Below are 22,471 nucleotides of genomic sequence, written 5' to 3' on the forward strand. Positions count from 1 at the left end.
GTATAAAGATTTTTTTACTCAACATAGTATATGAATCTAACGGATTTTGTTATTTTCTATACCGGTCTCCAATCTTAACTTGAAAACAGTGGCCCTTATAATGTCATAACACATTTTCGACTCAGAATCGCTCAAAGAACATCCCCCTTAATATATGCCAGAGACTTATGAAACAAAACTCTCCGTTTTAATACCAATTTGAATTCAAATAAGCGGGAATTGCTATTACAGGCTTGAAAAGAGAATGCCTTTGCAATCCAAGGTACAATATACCCATCCTAACTTTGGTATACAGTTCACCAAATGTACGGATACAAAGATGTCACTAGCAGGCAGCTCTCGCTAGCTCACGACCGTGCAAAAGGCAGTGCGCGGAATTAGAAGGTAGGTAAAAAGGAGGGGTCAACCAAACCCTCTCATACTTCGTGCCCTCTTGTAAAATTGTATACAATTAACCGAGAGATGGTTGAGGATGGAGGGGGTGGATGGAAGAGGCTGGGAAGGGACGGGAGGGACGAGGTGGAAAGCAAAGAGAAAGTGAGAGTGGCTAATTATTATTGCACCCTATTACGACCAGGGCGTGTGAGAGATATACCTGCGTATAAGATAAAACCACCAGCAAAAAGACAGGGGGCCCGCCCCCGCCCGCGCGCGACTAAAAATTATATGAAAAGTGGAAAACGCAAAAATACACTTTCTCTCTCGGACAGATTTAAATTGGAGATTTTTCCCTCCAGTTTTATATAAAAGTTAGTGAAGTCTCTCACTCGAAGTACTAACTTAATCCTCCTAATCCTAACAAAAAAATACTAATTTATTTTCTTAAAATTCAAATAGTTAAAAGTTAATTAATCTTATCTATAAAGATAGCTTATCCTGAGAGAAGCAAAGAGAAATTAAGAGACTGATAACTAACTGGGCCCTTCGACAAATGGAATAATACATTGGACCATGAATGGTTAATTTTTTTAACAGAGGGTGCCCAAGGGTCAAATGATCCTCCCAAGTATTCTCCACTTTCCTTAACTTATTTTCTGACCATTTTTTCAACCATTTCTCGACAAAATTCAAACAGTTAAGTCGAGAAGACATGATGAGTTCCAGCATTTTTTTCTGTCAAACTTAAAAACTAGTTGTTTTTTTCTCAATAAACCGATGCAGCAAAATTGAAAATATCACTGGACTAAATAGACAAACACAGACGCTGATACTTGGATCTAACCAGATTAGGACGTCCTAATGATTTACTCCGACTTATAGACTTCCGATTTAAAAGTGGGTAAACCATGGGGGTAGGGGTAGGGGGGTGTTACCCAGTCCGCTTACTTAGACAACTCGTTAACGCTGGTGGTTTTATTTCTAAACGTGGTAACGAAGAACTAGAGAGATTTTTAAATGGGGAGAAGAAGATGGGTGAGGGGACAGTTTCTGCCTTTGACGGGACAAAACAAGAAAAGGGTTGACACCCCCAACTAGCAAGCTAGCTAGCTAGATAGAGAAATCCCAAGAATCTGACCCCTTAAGGTCACCACCTAAAGATAAGCGGGCACTGCTAACAGAGGTTGCTTGAAACGGCACGCGTTTTAAAAGTTACTTCTCATCCCCTCCTAGAAGCAAGTAGCCTCCTGGTTTTCTATAACACAGTAGCACCAGCACCGTACACCCCGGCCGGCGACACAAATATATACATCAAGTTTTAATTATTTTGAAAAGTCAAGAAACGTCTCACCCACCCATCTCTAAGTTTTATCTTCGCCTCCAAGTTACACTTTTAATTAAAATAAAACTTTTCCGCACCGCCTTACGTATAAAAGAGGTACCACCACATCGCGAGGACTGGTTTTGAAGGACCACTATACTAAAAAAAAAGTTTAGCTTGAAATTAAAATTTCCCCTTTACAATTATACGAATGTAATACGAACAGAGCGCGGAATAATCTTCCTGGGGTTTTCAAAACAATACCTAAATTTATCTGAAACACCCTGTATATCTTGTTACCTTTTGATAACTTAATTTAAAATTAAAGAAGAAAAAATATTCGTTAATTTAAAGATCTGTTATATATTAATAAAAACTGTCATTGTAGGCATAGACCAGAAAGTGTAAAAGAAAATTGCCTGAAGTACAGATATTCAAATTTTCACTTTTGAAGACACGATTATAAAACATCAATTATTTTAAAAAATTCTTATCTTACTTGTTACATGAAACATGCGAATCATTTTAAATATATAAAAAAAAGAAATTAAAATAGTTTTTTAATCAAAACGATTAAAAAGATCTCAACCTTGAAGGGAGAATATCTTCACACGAAAGTGTTCCATGTTTTTTATCACTTATAGGTTTAGAGTTAGCATCTCGTCTTAAATTTCATACATTAGTTACGCTAGCAGGGATCTAAAGATCTTAACATCTCAAAAGGTTAAATTACAATAGGGTGATTCCAAGGTCGAACCAAAAAATGACAACCTGCCAACCATAGTGCGTACACAGTTGCGGCGGCGGCGTCGATGGTAAAAAGTCGACTAGCCAGGTTAGAAGGAATAATAACATCGTGGCATGCATGATCTTTTACGTTTACAAAATAGAGTTCGCCACTGAAGATGATTTCTCTACCTTATTCTTTTTTTTTATGATAAGAGGGAAAGGTAAAAGGGTGAACAATTTTGACCCCAGACTAATCCCTGGGGCCAAAGAGGATCAGACAAAAAAATAAAAATTGAGAGAGGCCATCCTCATTCAAAGAGAAACCCTTTACGTTTGCTTATTCAATATGGGAATCTAGAAAATATCGCTATTCACTCCCCCATAGCTTGTAATATAGGGCTAAAATGACGTAACTCAATTTTCTCCTAAATTTAATTAAGCTTCGCATAAATTAATTATAACATTAACAAACGCGCCTAGTTAAGTGACTAGAATCTTCGAGTCTTAACAGGTTACGTTTTATCAACAAGCAAGCTTCATTATAAGAAAGACTTTGGATTAGTTCATCCAGTTCAAATCAACTGTTCAAGTACACATAAAGAAAATAACTTAAATATACAGTTCGACTCATCTAATATAGTGCCATGGTACTGACGTTGTCTGCTCGAGACGACATAAAAACTATAAGATTTGATTCAGTGCAGTTCAGTTAAAATCACTTTCGTAAGGCTTCAGTTCAATAAAAGCAGATCAATTTAAAAACCAAAGAAAGTTCTTCTCAATTGATACTACTTGCCCACAAGAAAACATTGCAAGAACTGAAGAAAGTGAACTAAACTGAACTGAACCCTAATATTGTCGAAAATAAATTCTCCCACATACACTAAACTAATTCGTTCTTCATCTACAAATACTACATTTGTGCATTAAGACATTAAAATATGGACATACGCGAAAGAGAGAGAAGGGGTTATTTTTTTCTATTGCGCTCAGCATCTTCCATCCATCCAGAGAAGCTCATATCTATTATTCATCTTACGGGAATAACCTTGGCAGTGAAACGAAAATTTTCCCACACTATACCTTGTCCGCGTCACGAAAGAGGCCCAGAAACTGAGTTCGTGACACGAACGGAGGCCTCATTGCCATCTCCGCTTCTTCTTCTTTCGAAAAGGGGCCCCTGCACTGTTATATAAGAAGAGAATAAGATTTTATCCCCTGCAATATTCCTTGTTTGTAAACGGGGGTTCCAATGGATAGGGGGGTGAAGAGATCCCTATAGACCCTACCTGGGGTGTTTTTTAAAGTAAAGAATATAAAAAAACCCAACTTTGAAATATTCCTTAATAGAGCCCCTAGTGGATCCCTGAAAGAGGGGATGATATTGCTTTGGCATCTTGAAACTTTCATAGATTTGAGAAGGGAAATGAACGGGAAGAGACTTTGAGAATCAAACGGGTGGTTTAATCTATAGCATGACTCTAAAACAAATAAGACCACTGCCTGCACCTTATTTGGTATATTGCAATAATTGTGCCAAATATTATACAAAATTTGAATAATAATAGTGGTGGCTTCACCGGTTTACGTGTTGAACTAGAGTCCAATATAGTGCGTGAAATGACGTAAAATGTATAAATTAATTATTAGCCGCCAAAAATAAAGTATAAATAAACCCGTGTCCATTGGCGTTGTTGTTAATTAATATTCATAAGTTAACTTTGGATGTTTCTATATATATACGCAATATCCGAATTAAGAATAATTTATTTATAGTTTTAATTTAAACAACCCGGATAATATCTCTTATTAAATTGGGAATGACACGAATCAAAACCCATTTCGCATTAAATAAAATCCGCTAAGTTCAACCAATTAAAACTACACGTGGTTTGGTAGAAGAACAAAGCAAGGATATAAATGTTGCAATACTATTTCCTCTCACTTTCCTTAATTTTAACCCTTGGTTTCAGGGTTGTTAATAATTTGTGAGAGCGTCTAAGGACTCCGGGTTGGAACTGAATGATCTGAATTGAACAGAACTATAATCAGTGGCCCGGCAGACGACAAAATATCATCGAAGTTACATTTTCGACTCAAAATCTCCTAAAGAACATCCCCCTTAATTTATGGCAGTCTTATCATAAACAGTCTGTATATCTAATTGAATTAAGAATTTTCATCTTTAACAGTTTCAAAATGTGGATTCCAAATTCCCCAAAACACTTTAAACGAGACTTTAACTTAAATCAGAACGTTCAATTTAAACTAATACTATGAACTTTTAAATACATTAATTGATGATAGTACTACAATATGAAAAATACTGAACAGACAATACTGAACATTCCCCGAGTTATAACTCAACACCCTTAACGTTTGCAAAAGTTTCCAGGTACCGTGGCAACCCAGAATAAAACCAGATAGACTAAACTTCTGACATACCAATTCCAACCCAACAAACTGAACTGATCCCAGATAGAAGAAGAACAAGAGAAATTTATAGTTACCGCTAACTTGATCCAGACACAGAGACTTGGTTAAATTTCTTTCCACCATAACATAAAACAGACTATATCAGATTCAGAAGTGACCCCGAAAATTTAAAAATTCGTTGATGTATACTGTGTATAGTGGGTCTCACGATACCATACAATATGATGATGAGCCCATAGTATAATAATAAAAAAAGAAAGCCCAGAGCCTTCTTATATAAAAAATATTAAAAAATACAGTTTGCTCGATGTCTGGCACGGATAAGGAGACACGGTGTGTGGGGCCCCAATCAGGCTGGCGCTCTTATAAAGGGTTTAGGAAACCAAAAAAGTATTTTTTTTTCCTCCAAGCTCTTAGTGGACAACGTCGGGTTAAAGCATAGCGTCCAAGTCGCAAAAAATATAGAAAAAAAATGACGCTAGGCCTATATACCTTCCCATTTAGAGGATATATCCCAGCGGCTATTGCCCCCTGAGTGAAGGGTTCACACACCATCGGGAGCCTACTTAAAGGGATACTAAAAGTTCAACAAGACCAATGCTCAAAAACTATACGAAACCTTGCATTAATCATCCTTGGAAAAATATGAATTTTGGAAAGTCAACATTTTCACGTGGAAAATGTTTGGTAAAGTTCAACGAGACATATCCCATATGAAAGTGCTCTGAACATCGAGAATTTTTCAAATCATCCAAAAAAATCCCAAACCCTCAAGAGGTTCGCGTAACCTTGGGAGCGTTTAAGCGTCTCTTTATCTCAACAAAACTCTAGACAACTAACTAAAGCTACCAAACCCTCGTATAAGCCTTTTCCTAATCCAAGGTAACATTGAACAAGTACGTTACACCTTTATGAATCTCTAGGAGAAACTACAGTACCTCCGTATATGAAAAAGAGAACTGATGGGGTTAAATAAAAAATGGAGGCAAAAAAATTGCACAATAAAAAGAGGAGCAGCTAGAAAAAGAAGGGGGAGGGGGGAAAGGTTCCCCTCTTGGACGTTAGCCGACCAACGTACGTGGTGGTGATGGTACACCACCTGGTTTTTAGACCTAAACCGGCCCTAGCTCTAAAAACTACAGACCTACGTGTGTTTTTTCCCAAGCTCTTTTGCCGTCAACCTCCCAACGGTAATTTGCATATACGATGGATCGTCTAAAAACCCTTTCTCGGCCAAGGGTTACCGGGATAGAATAGACTATAGAGTTACTCTTCCCCTATACCTAACCTTATATAACTCCCCAGGTTTTTTTATAAAGACATAAGGACTGAAGAGTTAGTCAGGACGTAGGATATATATCCAACAACCAGTATGGGCCTAAAAAATGCATTATCAACCTATGAGAAGCTATAGGGTTAACGGTTTAAAAAAATTATATTTTTAAATTTTAAATTCAAACTTATGGAAATTATAGACTACAGGAAGACGATTTTTAAACGTTATGAGAAAAAATGTTCCATAATCTGTTTAAAATAGGTTAAGTAACCTGTGAATTGGCTTTCGTTTTAGATCTCTGTACCTAAATTTTTACCACTTACGATTCTCAGAATAAAAATAAGTGCAGAAAAAAGCACATTTTCCAATCCCTTAATGACTAAATTAATTAATTATTTATGAGAACTGACTGATAATTAAGTCTTTACAAACAGTATAGAGAATATCTCTACAAAGTTTCAACCCTTTGCCTGATAATTAAGTCTTTACAAACAGTATAGAGAATATCTCTACAAAGTTTCAACCCTTTGCCCATTCATTATAACTGGGGCATTGAATAAACGCCAAAAATCTCTGAACCGCCGGAAACAAAGCATTAAAATTGCTAACAAAAAACATTAATTGAACTGAACATTAGCCACATAAGCTTGGTTGAAAATAAAAACACAAGCCAATATCATTAACGAGAAGAAGAAAAAAAGGCGCGAAACGACTTTTAGGAGAGCTGGATGGGGGCATGCATGTGCAGATAAAACTGCAAAAGGTATAGGCCGCGCACGAGATTCCTTCCCGCCATAAAAAGTCCTTGTTAAATTCGAGCTTACACCTATTCCCTTCATTGGCCTTTTTAGAAGGAAGTACAGAAGATAAGCTATTTACATAACATTGGTTACGTTATAAAGGCGTCGAAAGGATGATGCGAAATTAGTAAAGCCCTTTTCTATATTTTTTTTACTTGAGAGTTAGAAAAAAAAAACTTCCAAGATATACCTACACAAAAGAAATTTCAGACCCTCTTCCTGCCTTAAAATTTTATTTATTTTTTTTTTGTTTATATGCCCTTCTTCCTTTTAAAATTTTGCAAAAGAGGATATTATATGATAAAAGGGCGCTATTTACCTGGCTATAAAGTGCTAATATTAAAAAATGTCGAAGTGGAACGATACATTTGAGTGTAAAAATTAAAGGGTACCTTTGGACAAATTTGATAAAACCCCATTAAACAATTTCCCTTCTTTATAAAACATGTATTTTTAAAAGGTACATTATCTGAGGTATTTAGTATTTTATACCTACTTATTTTCAAATAAATAATTCTAACGTGTCTCTTCACCAATATTTCTACTTCAGTTAAAATTAACTTCACCACTTACTAAACTCAAGTCCTAAGGACGTTACGAGCATATGATCACCATCTTAACTTCTAAGAGAATTTTTTTATGCCATCCCCATCTTTATTTTTTTAATTCTTTTTTCTCTCTCTCTTTTTGAGGATGGGAAAAATCTTTTCCAGTGTGCACGATGGGAAGAGAAAAAGGCTTTTGAGCTACGTTAATTAAAAACCGTATACGACGAAGCTGCTTGAAAAATGCACTCTCAAGAAAGAATTCAACCAAGAATGGCTAAAAACTCAGATCGGGAATGGGGTGCATGCGGCGCGAGAAAACATCCTAGCATCTCCATCATCATCCCCCCTATTCGCTCTTGCTCTTCTTTTCGTAATTTTGTTTCTATCTTTTTTTTAAGGGGACTTAGCTTCTTTCTTCTTCATTTGGGCCTTTTTTAATTAATGCCGAAGGATAGAAAAGAGAAGGGAAGGGAAAAAGGAAGGGACACCCTGACTTGAAAAAAAAAAAAAAAAAAAAAAACTAAAATAAAAACTAAATCAAGGGCTCTCGATTTTTAAAGATTTTTAATTGAAATTGTGCCTTCTGTCGATTAGAGAAAGATTACGTTGAAAGAAGAAAAAAAAAAAAAGAATTTCCTTTGAATCTTTCCTTGTGTTGTGAATAGGAAGAATGGATGCTTTTTTCTATTCAGTTATGGAAATATGACTTAAGGCGACATGACAAATTAAAATATACGAAATTGATGAAAGGAAAATAAGGAAAAAAAAAAGAGTTGTCAAATGGGAAGGGATTTTTTTTTTGTGAAATAAGTTGCGCAAAACAGAACTTCGCAGTTAGACCGGTATAGCACTGTCGAAGGTTAAGTTAAAGTTAGTCGAAAGGGTTTCGATGCAATCAGACTTAAAGGTTCATTTCAGTTCTTATCCTTTCTTTTAAAAGCCTCATCGATGATAATAAAACAAAAATAAAATCAAACTGATAACACTTTACTAAATTTTATAACTGCGTTTTAAACATTGGTAAAAAGATGTCGAAGCTAATGCTTTAGTATACTATATTTGGATTAAAAAATTGTTCAGTGGAATACAGGGGGATCTAAATTATAAAATAGTTATAATCCTCACGAAACTGAATTGAATCAGTATATCGTTGTAAAAATTTCAAAATTGCCCATTCATTACAACATTTCGATTTGATAACTTGAAATTAATTATTAATATTAAATTACGGTTAAGGCTTAAAAACGCAACTTTTAATTTTTTACTGAATCCCAAAAATGTCGAAATTAAAACCTATCATCATTAAATCAAAATGCTTGATTAATTAAAATGATAATAAGGTCTAGGACGTCGAGAAAAAAAGGTTTAAAAAATTGTTCAAGGATATCAACAACATCAAAAGGAGTAAATAAAAAACATAAAAAAGTCAATTACAGTAAATAAATTATTTACCTAAATACGCCAGTAAAACGATTGGTCTATAAAGGACAAGAAGAAAAAAACGTTGCGAAACGGGAAATTTAAGTCGTTCTACCACTTAACATAATGCCAAAAAGGGAGAGATTAAACGGTCCTAGTCAAAAAAGCGACGCATAAAAGAGAAAAGTCAGAAAAATATATAAAAATAAAAACAAGGAAACAACAAACGTTGCTTGTGTTTTTTATGACAGCCCCCTAAACAAGAAATCAAGAAATAAACGAGTTTTGATAAAAATCTCAAGGTTTTACGTTGAAATATTTTTTAATGATGATAAAGTGATGTCGAAAAAAAAGAATGTTCTAATATTTAATTTTAAGAAATATTAAAGGGAATATGAACTATATTTCAGTAAGATATTACTTTAATTTAGGCCGTTCAGTATAAATGAACCTCAGGTATACAATATCCATAAAAAAATGTGGGAAAAACAATAGTACAGGTTCTACCTTATGCAGGGTGTTTCTGAAATTAAGGGGGATGTTTTTTTTTGGGCGATTTTGAGTCGAAAATGTTCAGTGACATTTTGCAGTCCGGGCCCTCAGGTCAAAATGTCATAGAAATTACATTTTCAACTCAAAATCGCCAAGAAAAAAACACCCCCATAATTTTTTACATACCCTGTATACCGCGACCTCTCTGAGCAGGTATCTTTCCTTCAAACACCCTCCAGCGCGTTCTATTATAATATTTCTACAAGAAGCCCCGATATTCAAAACAGTCTAAGGGTTTCCTAAAGACAGCAAGCGCAGCCTACGTTATTCCAACAGAACAGCACAAAACTGCCTGCGTTACACTAAACAATATTTGGAAAATCGGAGAGCCAACCGAAGCTAGAGAAAATTAAACTAAGTATAAATAAAAATCAAAAACTCCATTTTCAAAAATATGTTAAAACAGCTATAGGAACGAATAATGGAATATTTTCTAGAATTACACTATACAAGTCCCGAAATCCGGGGATAACCAAAATACACGAGGAAACAGAACAGAAGAGAGTGAGGGAGGATAGTGGGCCGAAATAATCTTCAAAATATACTCTCTCTCTCTAATGTCTTGACGGAGTTTTACGTATTAAATTATAGTTTTAGAATGATGGTCTCGTATATAAGCATAAACGTCAGTGCGAGAGGTTTTCCGGAAATAAGAATATATATAAATATACTTTGAACATTTCCCCTCCCCCCCCCCCGATACCCTCATCAGGACCAAACTCTTCTTCCACCTCGCCCCCCTCCTCTCCCCTTGGCTTCACCTTCGAGTTCTATATAAGGCACCTATACAAAATAATGGGCAACATCGAGTAATGGCGACCACCTAGGACCATACGGAAATTATCGACCGCTCGTTTTGGGGCTCCATTCTATTTAATATATCTAAGGCCCGGTCGCCCATGTAACGGGGGGACCACGGTAAACTACAGCTTTTACATCCTATAGTCCATCTCTTCTTGCCCCCTAGCTCTATAGCTAGCTCCACCATCAGCACAGCATCTACTATCCAGGGATCCCCCATTTTCCAACATTATACACGCGTATATAAAACCCAGGCAGCCAGCGAACTTTCCATATAACCCTAAACTGGCACGCCCCAAATGGGGTCCCCCTAGCTGTATGTATAGTTCGTGAAGCCACCATTAGAGAGAGAGAGCCTAGAATAATCTTCTCTTTCCCCTCTCTTCTAGAACCGAGCCAAAAGATGAAATCCTAAAAAAATATCTCTCTCTCGACCCTGCATAGTTCAATATTATACACAGCTTCTAGGCATCTGCTCTGTATAAACCTTTTTTTTAATCTTTTCTTATTATTATATCTAAGGCTTTATCTTCGTAATGTCATTAAACCTATCCTATTTAATCATTAGGCTTAGCTCAGAATCATTTACTCAAAATTATAACCTTTAAAATTTTCATATAAACGAAAAAAATATTGGAAGAAAAGATGTTAAGCCTTATTTCGCGCGTTTTCCATACATTTCGGAGAAACCTCGTGGTCCAAAATTTTGAAAAGGGTTCCTTAGGATTATGAAATAATGCGCGCGCATAGAAAAATGAAGGGAAATATACTGAGAGCATCTTTGGCGCACGCGCATTTAAAATACCTCGCACGCAACATCTCCCGCCATTTTAAGAGATGTGGCGGGAAACACGGGGAAAATGGAAAAGAGCGTGGTGCTGCTGGGATATACAGGGTGTTTGTGAAAGGTCCATCAATAATGAAAGGGCGTATTTATTGGGCCATTTTGAGTCGAAAATGTTCTATGACATTTTTCCGTTCGGGCCACTGTTTTCAAGTTATTATTGGAGTAATTTACGGATGACCCCTTAAATTTAATTAAGAAATTGAAAGACAGCGCTAATTTAATGAAGGGGTCATCCCTAAAATATTCAAATCATAACTCGAAAACCGTGGCTCGGACGGCAAAATGTCATAGAACATTTTCGACTCAAAATGGCCCAATAAATACGCCCTTTCATTATTGATGGACTTTCCACAAACACCCTGTATAGGGTTATAGTAGAGAACGCTAGAGAGATTTTCAGAGGCGGCGCGCGCGCGCGAAGGGGATGAAAAAATGGCGCCGCGTTTTTGGCGTTTGAAAAAAATTTCTTCGAAAAACGAAGATTACTCGTAAGAAAACGGCGTAATTTCCACGAAACTTATACCAAAAGAAAGGAAAAAACTTTTTCTATAAGTTAGTCATGGAAGTTTTAAGTTTACGTGAGATTTTCAGGGTGTAAAATAGAGTTTTACGAGCGTGTTAGGAGAGGGATTTTTTTTAATTCTCCTCTTTTCTCTAGGTCCTCTTCTTCGTGGCTAGCTTTGGAGCTCAATCGATGGATGTTCTCTTAGATACTACGAAGCTAGGCATCGACGTAGTTACTACTAGCTAGGCACGACGAAATAAAGGCTTAAACATCGATACAAGTAGAGGAAGGAAAGGGTTATGGCGCGGTACGGGCTATACCGTCCGCCTTTCACGTATAATAAAACCACCAGAGATGAAAAATAAAAGAGAAGGAAAAAAAATATCTGGAATGGGCGCCATTACGCTTTAACGCCTCCTCCAAATTTTAAAGTTTAAAAAAAATGTATTGTACTAAAAATAAAAACAATATTTAATGAAAACGAGAAAGAAAAGTTTTGGAAAACTTTTAAAAATTTTAAAAAGTGAAAAATAAACGACTAAATTCATTATTTATTTTTTTTATATTTAGAAAAGATACTAAGAGAGATTTTATAACGATAAAAAGTATACCATTTTTGGATTAAACTAAAGAAAAGGTATGAAACTCGAGTTAGTAACCTTAACTTTCGTAAAAGTGAAAAATTAGGTGTAATTTAAGAGTAAATTAACAAGAAGGCCAAACGAGCCGTCCGGAATTTTGGTGTTATTTTTTTTTTCTCGACGGAGATCAGAAGTAGGCCTATAAAGGAAGGGTTTTAGGTACTTTTTGGAAAAAGGATGTGAAATTTTGAGAGTCCGGGGTCGTATTAGGTAAAGATGGAGAGAAAACAGGCAGGCAGGCAGTGTGCACACCATAGGAGGAGGAAGGGAGATAGAAGCTAAAAGCGGGAGAAATAGCATAGCTGGCAGTGGCGGGTCATAAGGTGTGTGCTATGCTCTCTCTGTGTGTCTGTGTGCAAAGGAGAGAGCGAGAGAGAGAGAATGAGAGAAGAGGCAGAGAAAGGCAGGCAGGCTGGCTGGCGCAAGTTAGATAACTTGTTGACGTATGACCGAAAAGGGCATTTACAGTCGGGGGCGCGCGGGGCTATAAGCATTGCACAGTCACTGCGAATTTGCAGATAAAACAGCTAACACCTCCTCTTTCTAGGTTGCAACCTGATTATGATTATGAAATATAGAGATATGAAAATACCATTTTAAAGACCAGGATATCATACTTATTGGATTGGTTAAATAATTATCACCCCTTTTTTTTCTTTTGGACATTCATTGGGGATTCTATGACACGTATTTATTGATGGAAGTTGAATTAAAATATTGAATTTTATTTTTTTTTTAAAGAAAATTATTTTTTGAAGTAATTTGCATATACATCTATTAAAACTTTTTATAGCTATCTCCGCAGAGAAGCCAACTTACAAGCTGAAAAAAATCCCATGCATTTCAATAGAGCGCCTGTAGAAATGTTTAACCCGCAGCACACCGGCGTCCAGGGAGAAGCTACTATCCAGGGGCAGATTCCAAAATTATTATAAAATTTTCATAACGTTTTTGACTTTTTATTTAGAGAATCGAAAATTGACCTCAAAAATATTCAATACATTAAATTTTTTCGTTATAAAAACGTTAAGGTAAGAATAGCTTGATACGATTTTCTAAAGAATCTGAAAATTTTAACTATTAAATCCAGATGAAGGTTGGGGGAGATGATGGGGAGGTAGACCACGACGCGTTGGGAAAGAAGGTATATATACACACTGCGCTTGGCATCATTACCGAATTGTAATTATAAAACTCCCGAAAAGATAATTTGGGGCTCCAATAGACACCCCCGCTCGCTTTTTACATTAAAATTGACACGGAGAGGTTCCCTGGCAAATTAATGACAAGTAAGCCGAAGGGAGCCAAGCAACTACGGAGGGGAGAGAAAAGAAAAGAAAAAAAAATCCTGGTAATGACTCTAAGAGGAAGAGAAGGGACTAGAGAAGACGGGGGAGGAAGAAGGTTAAGTCGAGGAAGAGGAGGAGGATGCTGTATGGACCAAAAGGAGAAGACGGGTGTAGGTGGTGTGAAGGGGAAGGGGGTATAGGGCCCGATGAAGAGAGGGTTAGAGCCTCCTCATTAGGAAACACCATTTTCCAAAATATCCTTCTCCCAGATACCCCTTTTCCTCTTTCTCTCTCTCTCTCTAGCTCTTACTTCTAAGCGCAGCCAGCTTCTGGGGAGAACTTCGTATTATGCATGCCGAAATAAGTGAAGGAGAGTTAAAGGATGGGAAAGGGGGGGATGGGTTTAAGCTACAATACCTCTATAATAGTAAAAGATTTCGTTCTATATAGCATATAGAAAAGAGCCTATGCAGCGCAGGGCAGGGCAGAGCAGGGACTAGGCTCTCGCTCTATGCCCCAGAATCCCTAATCTTTCGGACGAATTCCGCCACGTAGTTCGCGCTCAAACAGCGTGTTCGCACGCCTGCACGCGCTTGCACTCTTGCAGGACCCTCTCGCGCGCCAAAGCTAAAGTTTGAATTTAAGTTTTCAACTTCAGTCGGTAGGGAGAGCCATCTCCCTCGTCGCTCCAGAGAGGATCTCTCTCCTCAACTCTCATCTCAAAGCGGACCAGTTCGCATTACACATTTACATGGTAAAGGTGCAAAATAAAAAAATATGAGATTTTTTTTGATTTTTTAAATTTGAGAATTTTACTCGTTTAAATTAAAATTTCAACACAAAATTATGAAGGGATCGTTGAGAATAATTTGAATGTTTCGTTTCCACGCTGTAATGTCTATTTTTGGCCTACTATAGTGTTTAAGCCTTATTCATCATTAAAAAGAAACTTTAGCGGAATTAAAAAAAAAAAAAAATCTAATCCGAACTACGCCTAAGGGTGGTTTAAAGGGTGTGGGGAATGGGGTTTGGGTCCAAAAGGAAAACCCAAAAGATAAAACTCATTAACGGGGGATATTTCGGCGGAAAAGTTCTCTCTCTCCTAGCTAGCTCTTTCTCCCCAGCCTCTACTCTTCCATAGTCTTTTCTAGAAAATAAAAAAATAACATCCTCCGATGACGACAAGATGTAGACTCGGGGTGGTAGAATGGGTTCAGGGGGCTACCCTCCCCACGTGAAAAGGGAGGGAGGGGGGGTGACTCGAGTCCATTACAAAGTGGGTGGCGCCACGTCGAAGAAACCCGGCCCGCTTTTAAGAATACGTAGGAACTAGAGAGAGGAGAAATACCGCCCTATTTCTCCCCTCTTTCTCCTATCCTAACCGCCAAGAAGCGAACGGAGCCCGCCACCGAAGAACCAATGGAAGCCTGACACGGAATACCCGGCACGGAGGCCAATGACGCGTCGACTCGGGCGGGTACACCGTGAGGGAAGAAGGATGAGGAGAGTTCTCCAACCCACGAAGATATAAAGCCGAGTGAGATGGAGGGAGAGCGGGAGACGCGGAACCCGGGAGGTGGAAATGAGGAAAGAGGTAAAAGGGTACGGGATGGTGAGGCAGAGGCGAGGGGGGAAGGGTTGGGGGGGGGTTCGCGGAAGGAAAAAGGGCGACAGGGGGAGAGAAACGCGTGGAAAGGTGAAAACGCCAGGGGTGAACCCGAGGGGGAAAAGAGGCTAAAGAGAGAAGCCATGGCCCAGAGAGAACAACTCGAAGAGCATGCGCCGCTCATCGATTGGTGATTTTTTTTATTGGCTTCCCCTCATTTTCTCCCAGAAAAGGCATTCGGGTGATGAGGATCGTGGGGTTCGGAATGAAGCTATAGCTTGACTTAAGCGTGGTGGGGGAGGACCCCACACGGGGGTGGAGGAGGGATGGAAACGGAGGAGCGGGAGCGGGAGAGGATGGCTAGGGATTGGCTCTCTCTCTCCACTCTCCTCTTCCGAGATGAGGAAAAGAGCTGTTCGGGATGACTCGGGATCGATGGAGGCAAGAAGAGGAGAGAGAGAGAGCGAGAGAAAGAGAGGAAAACACGCCCTTTTCGCACGTGCACTTTCGGGCCTAACCGTGTTTGTTCCCCCGTCAAACGCGCGCTACAGATGCGAGAGACATCTCAGGGTTTACCTTTTCATTCCCCCATCTCTCTAGCTATTTCCTTCTCTCGCTCCCAAGAGTTGGAGGGGAAAATTTTATCAGGGAAAAAAAATCTGTCACATTTTTTACAAAAATATCTAGAGTTTTGAAGGAGATTATTCCGGAATAACTTTAAAGGAATTTTAAATCGAGTTAACAACCTAAAAGCTCTTTACTTTCCTTGATGGAAACTTTCTCCCCTTGATGTTAAAATTCTCGTAGAAAAAAAAGTAAAAGAAAACAAGAGTTAAGAGAAATAAAGATTAAAGAGAATATCCTACACTCTGACCAAAATTAACATAAGAGACGATTCTAAGAACCTTTAAAACATTAAGAGAAGTGCGTTTTTATTATTTTTAATATTTATAAAACAAAATTCTACCACAGTTTAAACCGGATTCAAAAAAGTTCAGAATGATACCTTAAAAAAGTAGTTATCCTTCACGCAACTTTTATCTTTATCTTGGAAGACCAAAAATGAAATTAGGCCTAACCCACTCTAACGAAAATATTAAGTTTCTGAAACAAGTTAGAGACACGTTAATATCGAGTATAAAGTTTGTTGAAAGTACTTTGAAAGTACAAACGATCAAATCGCAAATTAAACGCGAAAGTTTGCGGAAAAAAATTCGATCGCTTGGAAAGCGAAATTTTACCAAAATCGCGAGGCAGTTTCGCCATCTAGCGCTGAATTCAAACGACATCTTGTTTTCAAGACGCTATAACCCCTGATCAAGATCAGTTTACTACTACTTTCATTCCCTAAATATATCGCTAACTGCCCTTGAAAATAAACTGCCTCGTATTTCGAGGGTACGTAAGAAATTTTCAAAACCAATTTCCATGAAATTTCCAGGTGTTTTAAGGTTTACTACTCCTAACGTCCAGGTTTTTAAGGTTACTAGAACAGGCCTAAAACTAGGGGAGACCAAATTAAATTAAAAAATTATTTTGAATGTTTATTTAAATTAAGCGGTATGAAAATGATGGAGGGAGAGAGAAAGAAAGAAAGATAGAGAAAAAAGAGCTTAGCATAAGGAGAATTTTTTGTATGATTAAAAATATTTAAATTAGATGCGGAAAAAACTAGTGACCTTAAACTTAAGTATATAGTTACGTCTAGACAGAATTTTTTCGCTTTTTTGGGAGAAAAATAAGAAAAAAAAAGAAACAATTCCGAACCAAGCAGACAGAAATGACACCCCGATCGGCGTAAAGGTCCGTTTATTTCTCCAACCCTCTCCTCCATTTTTCCCACCATCTTCCACTATGATACTTCTATTTAGACTTAATTTACCAAGAACCCATATAGCAATTGAGAACATACTACCCGAGTAATACAACATGTTATAAATCAACTCTTTTTTTAAAAAAAAAAACATGGTCACGAGCAAGATGTCAGAATTTATTTTGTAAAACAAAAAACTTTGCCCCATTAAAATCAAATTATTCCCTTACTTTTCCCGGATCTATTGGGACTATTTTTGAATTTCCTAACTTCCCCTGATTTTTTAGACCTTTTCTTCAATTTTGTAACTTTTCCATGATTTTTTAGACCTGTTTTTCAATTTTCTCACTTTTCCTCGATCTTTTTGAACTATTCTTCAATTCCCCGACTTTCCCCAGATTGTTCTGGCCTATTTTAAAATTCCCCGACTTTTCCCAGATCGTTCTGGCCTATTTTAAAATTCCCCGACTTTTCCCAGATCGTTCTGGCCTATTTTAAAATTCCCCGACTTTTCCCAGATCGTTCTGGCCTATTTTAAAATTCCCCGACTTTTCCCAGATCGTTCTGGCCTATTTTAAAATTCCCCGACTTTTCCCAGATCGTTCTGGCCTATTTTAAAATTCCCCGACTTTTTCCAGATCGTTCTGGCCTATTTTAAAATTCCCCGACTTTTCCCAGATCGTTCTGGCCTATTTTAAAATTCCCCGACCTTCCCCAGATCGTTCTGGCCTATTTTAAAATTCCCCGACTTTCCCCAGATCGTTCTGGCCTATTTTAAAATTCCCCGACTTTCCCCAGATCGTTCTGGCCTATTTTGAAATTCCCCGACTTTCCCCTGACCTACTTTTAAATTCCCTGACTTTCCCCTGACCTACTTTTAAATTCCCTGACTTTCTCTTATCTTTTAGGCCTATTTTTCTAAATTCCCTAACTCTATTGACAACCCTTATATAAAAATCCATCCAATTCAAATAGTTAATGTGATCTCATGAAAATCTAAGAAGCAATGCATTTTCTTACATTCTCAGTATGGGTTCTTGTTAATACCGATAGAATAATAGCGCGATTGAAAAAAGAAAAGTCACAAAAAACAGTGTCTGGTGTAAAATTCTAGACAGTCTGAAAAAGGTATGGTGTTTTTGGTTTTAAGTGAGAGAAGCTGAAGCTCTCTCTGTGGGGGGAATAAAAAAGAAAAAGTTCAACATAGTCTGGAGAGAAAGTTTAGAAAAGATATAGCATACCCAGACATAATTTTTGTTGTTGCCTAAACAAGGATGCGAGAGAAAAAAAGTGTCCTTCAAATAACACAGCTGGACTATAAACGCCGCTAATACAACATAAATATACATTTTTCGAAAAGTTTAAAATCCAGACGATATAAAAAACCTTAAAGCCTTAAGGAAAAAGGTTCTTGAAAAACTAACTATATTGCAAATGTCTATAAAAATAAAGGTCCTGTTTTTAGAAATTATCTTAATTATAATTTCCGAATTCACTCTTATTTTATAATATTTTTGAATATTATTTTATAATACTTAAGATTTCAGACTAGGAGTATTCATACCATTTACACAAGGAGGTTAAACTTCAAGCGTTTGACAAAGAGGCCAGACTCCCTGATGGAGTCAAAAGTCAGGCCTCCTTGTGTAAATGGTATGAATACTCCTAGTCAGAAATTCAAAAATATGAATAGAGTTATTTTGGGAATTTCGATACCTTTTAAGAATTAGCAATTATTTTTAATAAACATTACGGGGCTTGTAGATTTGCCAATGATTTTTTCTAATTTACTTTAAAATAAATTAAGCAAGAATACGTTAATCAAACTAATTCTTAATTATACGCTTAGTCTTCCTATTTGAAATTTATCAATTTACCCTAACACAAATAATAGTGTACTGTTTTTTAATCTAAATTTGTAAGCCATATTGTTTCATATATATATATATATGGCTTCGAAATGTAAATCACTATTACATAATTCCAATATTGTTTTTTTTTTTTTTTTTCTTATATTGACCCTTAAACTCTATTTATTCTTAAGATAATAAACCATAACGCGCGGAAAAAGGGAACACCCCTCGAACCGAAAGAGTGTATAAGAATTTTTAATCCGTACTGAAGTGACGGCCCCTTGAAAATAAACCTAAATCATACGTTAAGTCGTTTAAAAGCTAAATAAAGCTCTTAAAATCACGGTTTTCGTGTTAATCCCATCGGGAAGAAATAGGATGAACTAATTTTAACTAAAAATTTGACCCCGGAATCGTAAAAAACGTCCAAAAGGTTAAAAAATGAAAAAATACCAGCTTTATAACTTTGGCGAAAGAAAAAAATTTTCTAAGCGGGCAAAAGCGCGGTGGCAAACTCTGGCGCGAGAGAAGCCGCGCGCTTTCCCATCGATCGCGGACCAAGAAAAGTTTTGAAAAAATGCGCGCGAAAGGAAAATGGCGGGAAACATTGGAAAGAGGGAGAACACGAGTTGGAGACGGGTACGAGGTGCAGGAGGAGGAGGAGGATGAAAGGGGAAAAGGGGGGAGGGAAGACAATCCTTCCCTATTAGATATAACACAACAAGGAGAGAGAGAGAGAGAGAGAAAGAGAGGAGCGAAAGGGTTAATACCGCGCGAAATGACGGAAAAAGAAAAAAAATTAGGGGAAGAAGGGGAAAAGGAGCTTCTATCGATCTAACGACGCCATTTTCTTGTCCTTTACTAAATTATTCAAGATTTTTTTATAAATAAACTCTTGGGTGACTAATTAGCGAAAAACTCAACTATTTTGAGAAAAAGTTAACTTATTATGATGGAAATTAATTAAATTACCAAAACTGTATAGGGTTATTATGCGGTTTATGAACAAATACTTAACACAAAAAATATCAGGATTTTTAATTAACAGAAAAAAAAAAAAACTTCAGAACGTAGGAAAAAAAATATGTTTTATGATTAAAATTAATTAAAATAATAAAACTGTAGAATGTTATCTAGAATTCTAGGGTTTAATTAACGGTTTTTCCTTACATAAAATTAGCATTTAGAGGAAATTAAAATGAACTATATCATATCAATTTCCCCTTGGTACTTTCGATGAAACTAGACTTTCCGAAAACATATCCTCTTAACTATTAATAATTTGGAAAATATATTTAAGAGGCTAAGCCTAATGAGTTCTTTTATTTCACACAAAGAAAAATTCTAGAGTGGGTGAGGGGGTCTACAGTTAAATCACCAAAAGTCGCCCCAGTAAATTGTGAATAATAAAGAAAGAAGGAAAAATAAGAATGAGGATGAATAAAAAATGGCCTTGGACTTCACCCAAACTTCCTGGTGCATAGCAAAAGAAATGGAGGGGGGGGGGCAAATTTACGAGAATTTCAAGGGATAAAAATGTTACGAAATAAATTAGAGACGTCATTTCTTTTACAGAGATCAAGTTATTTTTTTCTTCTTCTTTTTTCATATCCGTCATCTTTGGATTATTTTAAAAGAAAAACTTTATATAAGTCTATTTTTTCTGACATCACTTCTAAACTAAAGTCTGAAACCATATTTTTTTTTAATTTATCGAAAAAGCACAAAACATTACGAATATTTAAAATTGAACTTATATTTTACTCAAATACTTCTAACAAACAGTTAGGTATAGGAAGATTTAATTTTGAACCATTTTTATTGCGTACCATGAATAAAATGAACACTATGTAACTGAAAATTCCAAACTTTTTCGTAATTCAAAAAGGCGGAAGTCATTAAACTGTCCCGTATTTGTGAGGGCGTAGGATTGAAGACGCCTAGCTTCTACTTGTAATAGCGTATCAAGCGATGTAACAAATTTTATAACAATTTTAAATTCGAGGGCCTGCGCGATAATAGGGGAAATGGGGGGAGTATAAAACTCTAAACAAGAAAATTGTATCAACAACAAAAAGATTTAAAAAGCGGGCTGACACTCCGTGACATAACTTTGTCCCTGAAAATGCAACCTAACTCTTCCGCCCTTGCGCAGAAACCAACCGCGCATAAATAGAGAAAAAACTTGTCTTAAAATAAAAAAAACCCAAAAGCCATCATCATCAACAACTAAATCTATCGCGTGTTAAATTTTCAAGGTTAAATTCGGGTGGGTGAAAAATGTTTTAAAGAGAGTGTGAAAGTGTTCCGTAATTTCTGTCTCATTCTTTGTAGGTCTTCATTGGCCTAATTATTTGGTCACAAACAAAGGGTAACTCCCAAGTCCGCGACATGATTTGCCTGATTTAATTTAATATAGGCTTAATGGTGTAAATCAACACAGTTGGATTATTTTGAACTATTATCTATTCCACACTTGGAAGGGTTTGAACCTGAACTTGAAGCGTCCATCTTTACCCTCATAAAGATAGGCGCTCCAAAGTTCCTGAAGAAAGTTTGCCTGACTTAAATTATAGGCTTAATCATGTAAATCAATTGAGTTGGATTATCTTGAGATTTTATTAACCAACACTTGAAGGTTTAAGACCGGAACTAGAAGCGTCCATCTTTACCCTCATAAAGATAGGCGCTCCGTAGTTCCTGATATGGTTTTTCGTGACTTAAATATAGGCTTAATCATGTTAATCAACAGAGTTGGATTGGGTTCTCCTAATAACCAATATGTCAAAAGTTTGGAGGACCAGAACTGAAAGCGTCCATATTTACCCTCATAAAGACAGGCGCTAAAACAGTCCCCGCCTTAGTATGCCTGAGCTAAAATAGACTTAATTATGCAAGATAATGTTTAGGCTTAAACCTACTAACATTCCATCACATAAAAATAGATGGAAACGATGTTATATTATATTATAGGTGGGATTCTAAAAGTTATTTCCTTACGACTAATCCATTACTACCAGTAAAAGTTGCTAATCCTACATAAGTTAGTACTTAATATCGTCTATAAATATTCTAGATTTTCTATTAATACACCTGTCAAATCATTGTTCACACAAGTTACGTGGGAAAATAAGGTTTCAGAAGGGATGGGCAAGGTAATGCAAACGTCACCAGGTAACGGGAAGAAGATAAAAAAAATTAGGAAGCGAAGGTTGTTGGTGAGGTATTTTGTTCTTTGGTAAGACAAATTCAATGTCTCTAGGGGGGTAAGGCATGGAAAAGAGAGTAAAACAAGCCCGTAAAGTTTCGGGGAAAACGATGTGACGGTACAGTTAGAGCATCAATGGGAAATTAAGTCAGAAACAACAATTAAATTAGAGGGGACCTTAGGTGGACCCTAACGCAAACAAATGTATCGGCTTTCTCACTACCCCCTCCCGTCCCACCCCTTCTTTGGAAAAGCAGCGCAGCCAGGCTCACCCGATGAAGGGAAAGCCACTGCTAAATGAAAGGGCCAGCTTCTCTTAAGCGCCTACGATCGCTAAGGGACGCGACCAAAAGTCACCTAAATTGATTACAGTCGCCGAATTTCGACAAAAGCGTGCAAAAATCCGACCCTGGGCCCTCCAATACAATCCCAATGACCCGATACACCAT

The 22,471-nt window shown here is 36.9% G+C and overlaps 1 protein-coding gene across 1 annotated transcript in view; it reads right to left on the reverse strand.

Annotated features, from left to right (window-relative positions):
• Rpn3 (regulatory particle non-ATPase 3) overlaps window positions 1–22,471 on the reverse strand; it is a 36,762-nt gene that overhangs the window by 10,149 nt on the left and 4,142 nt on the right. The gene's annotated exons all lie outside the window — the stretch shown is intronic.

The sequence above is a fragment of the Phalangium opilio genome, unplaced genomic scaffold (assembly GCF_054372755.1).
Source record: "Phalangium opilio isolate 3A_F unplaced genomic scaffold, DU_Popi_V2 ptg000024l_1, whole genome shotgun sequence".
Classification (NCBI taxonomy): Eukaryota; Metazoa; Arthropoda; class Arachnida; order Opiliones; family Phalangiidae; genus Phalangium; species Phalangium opilio.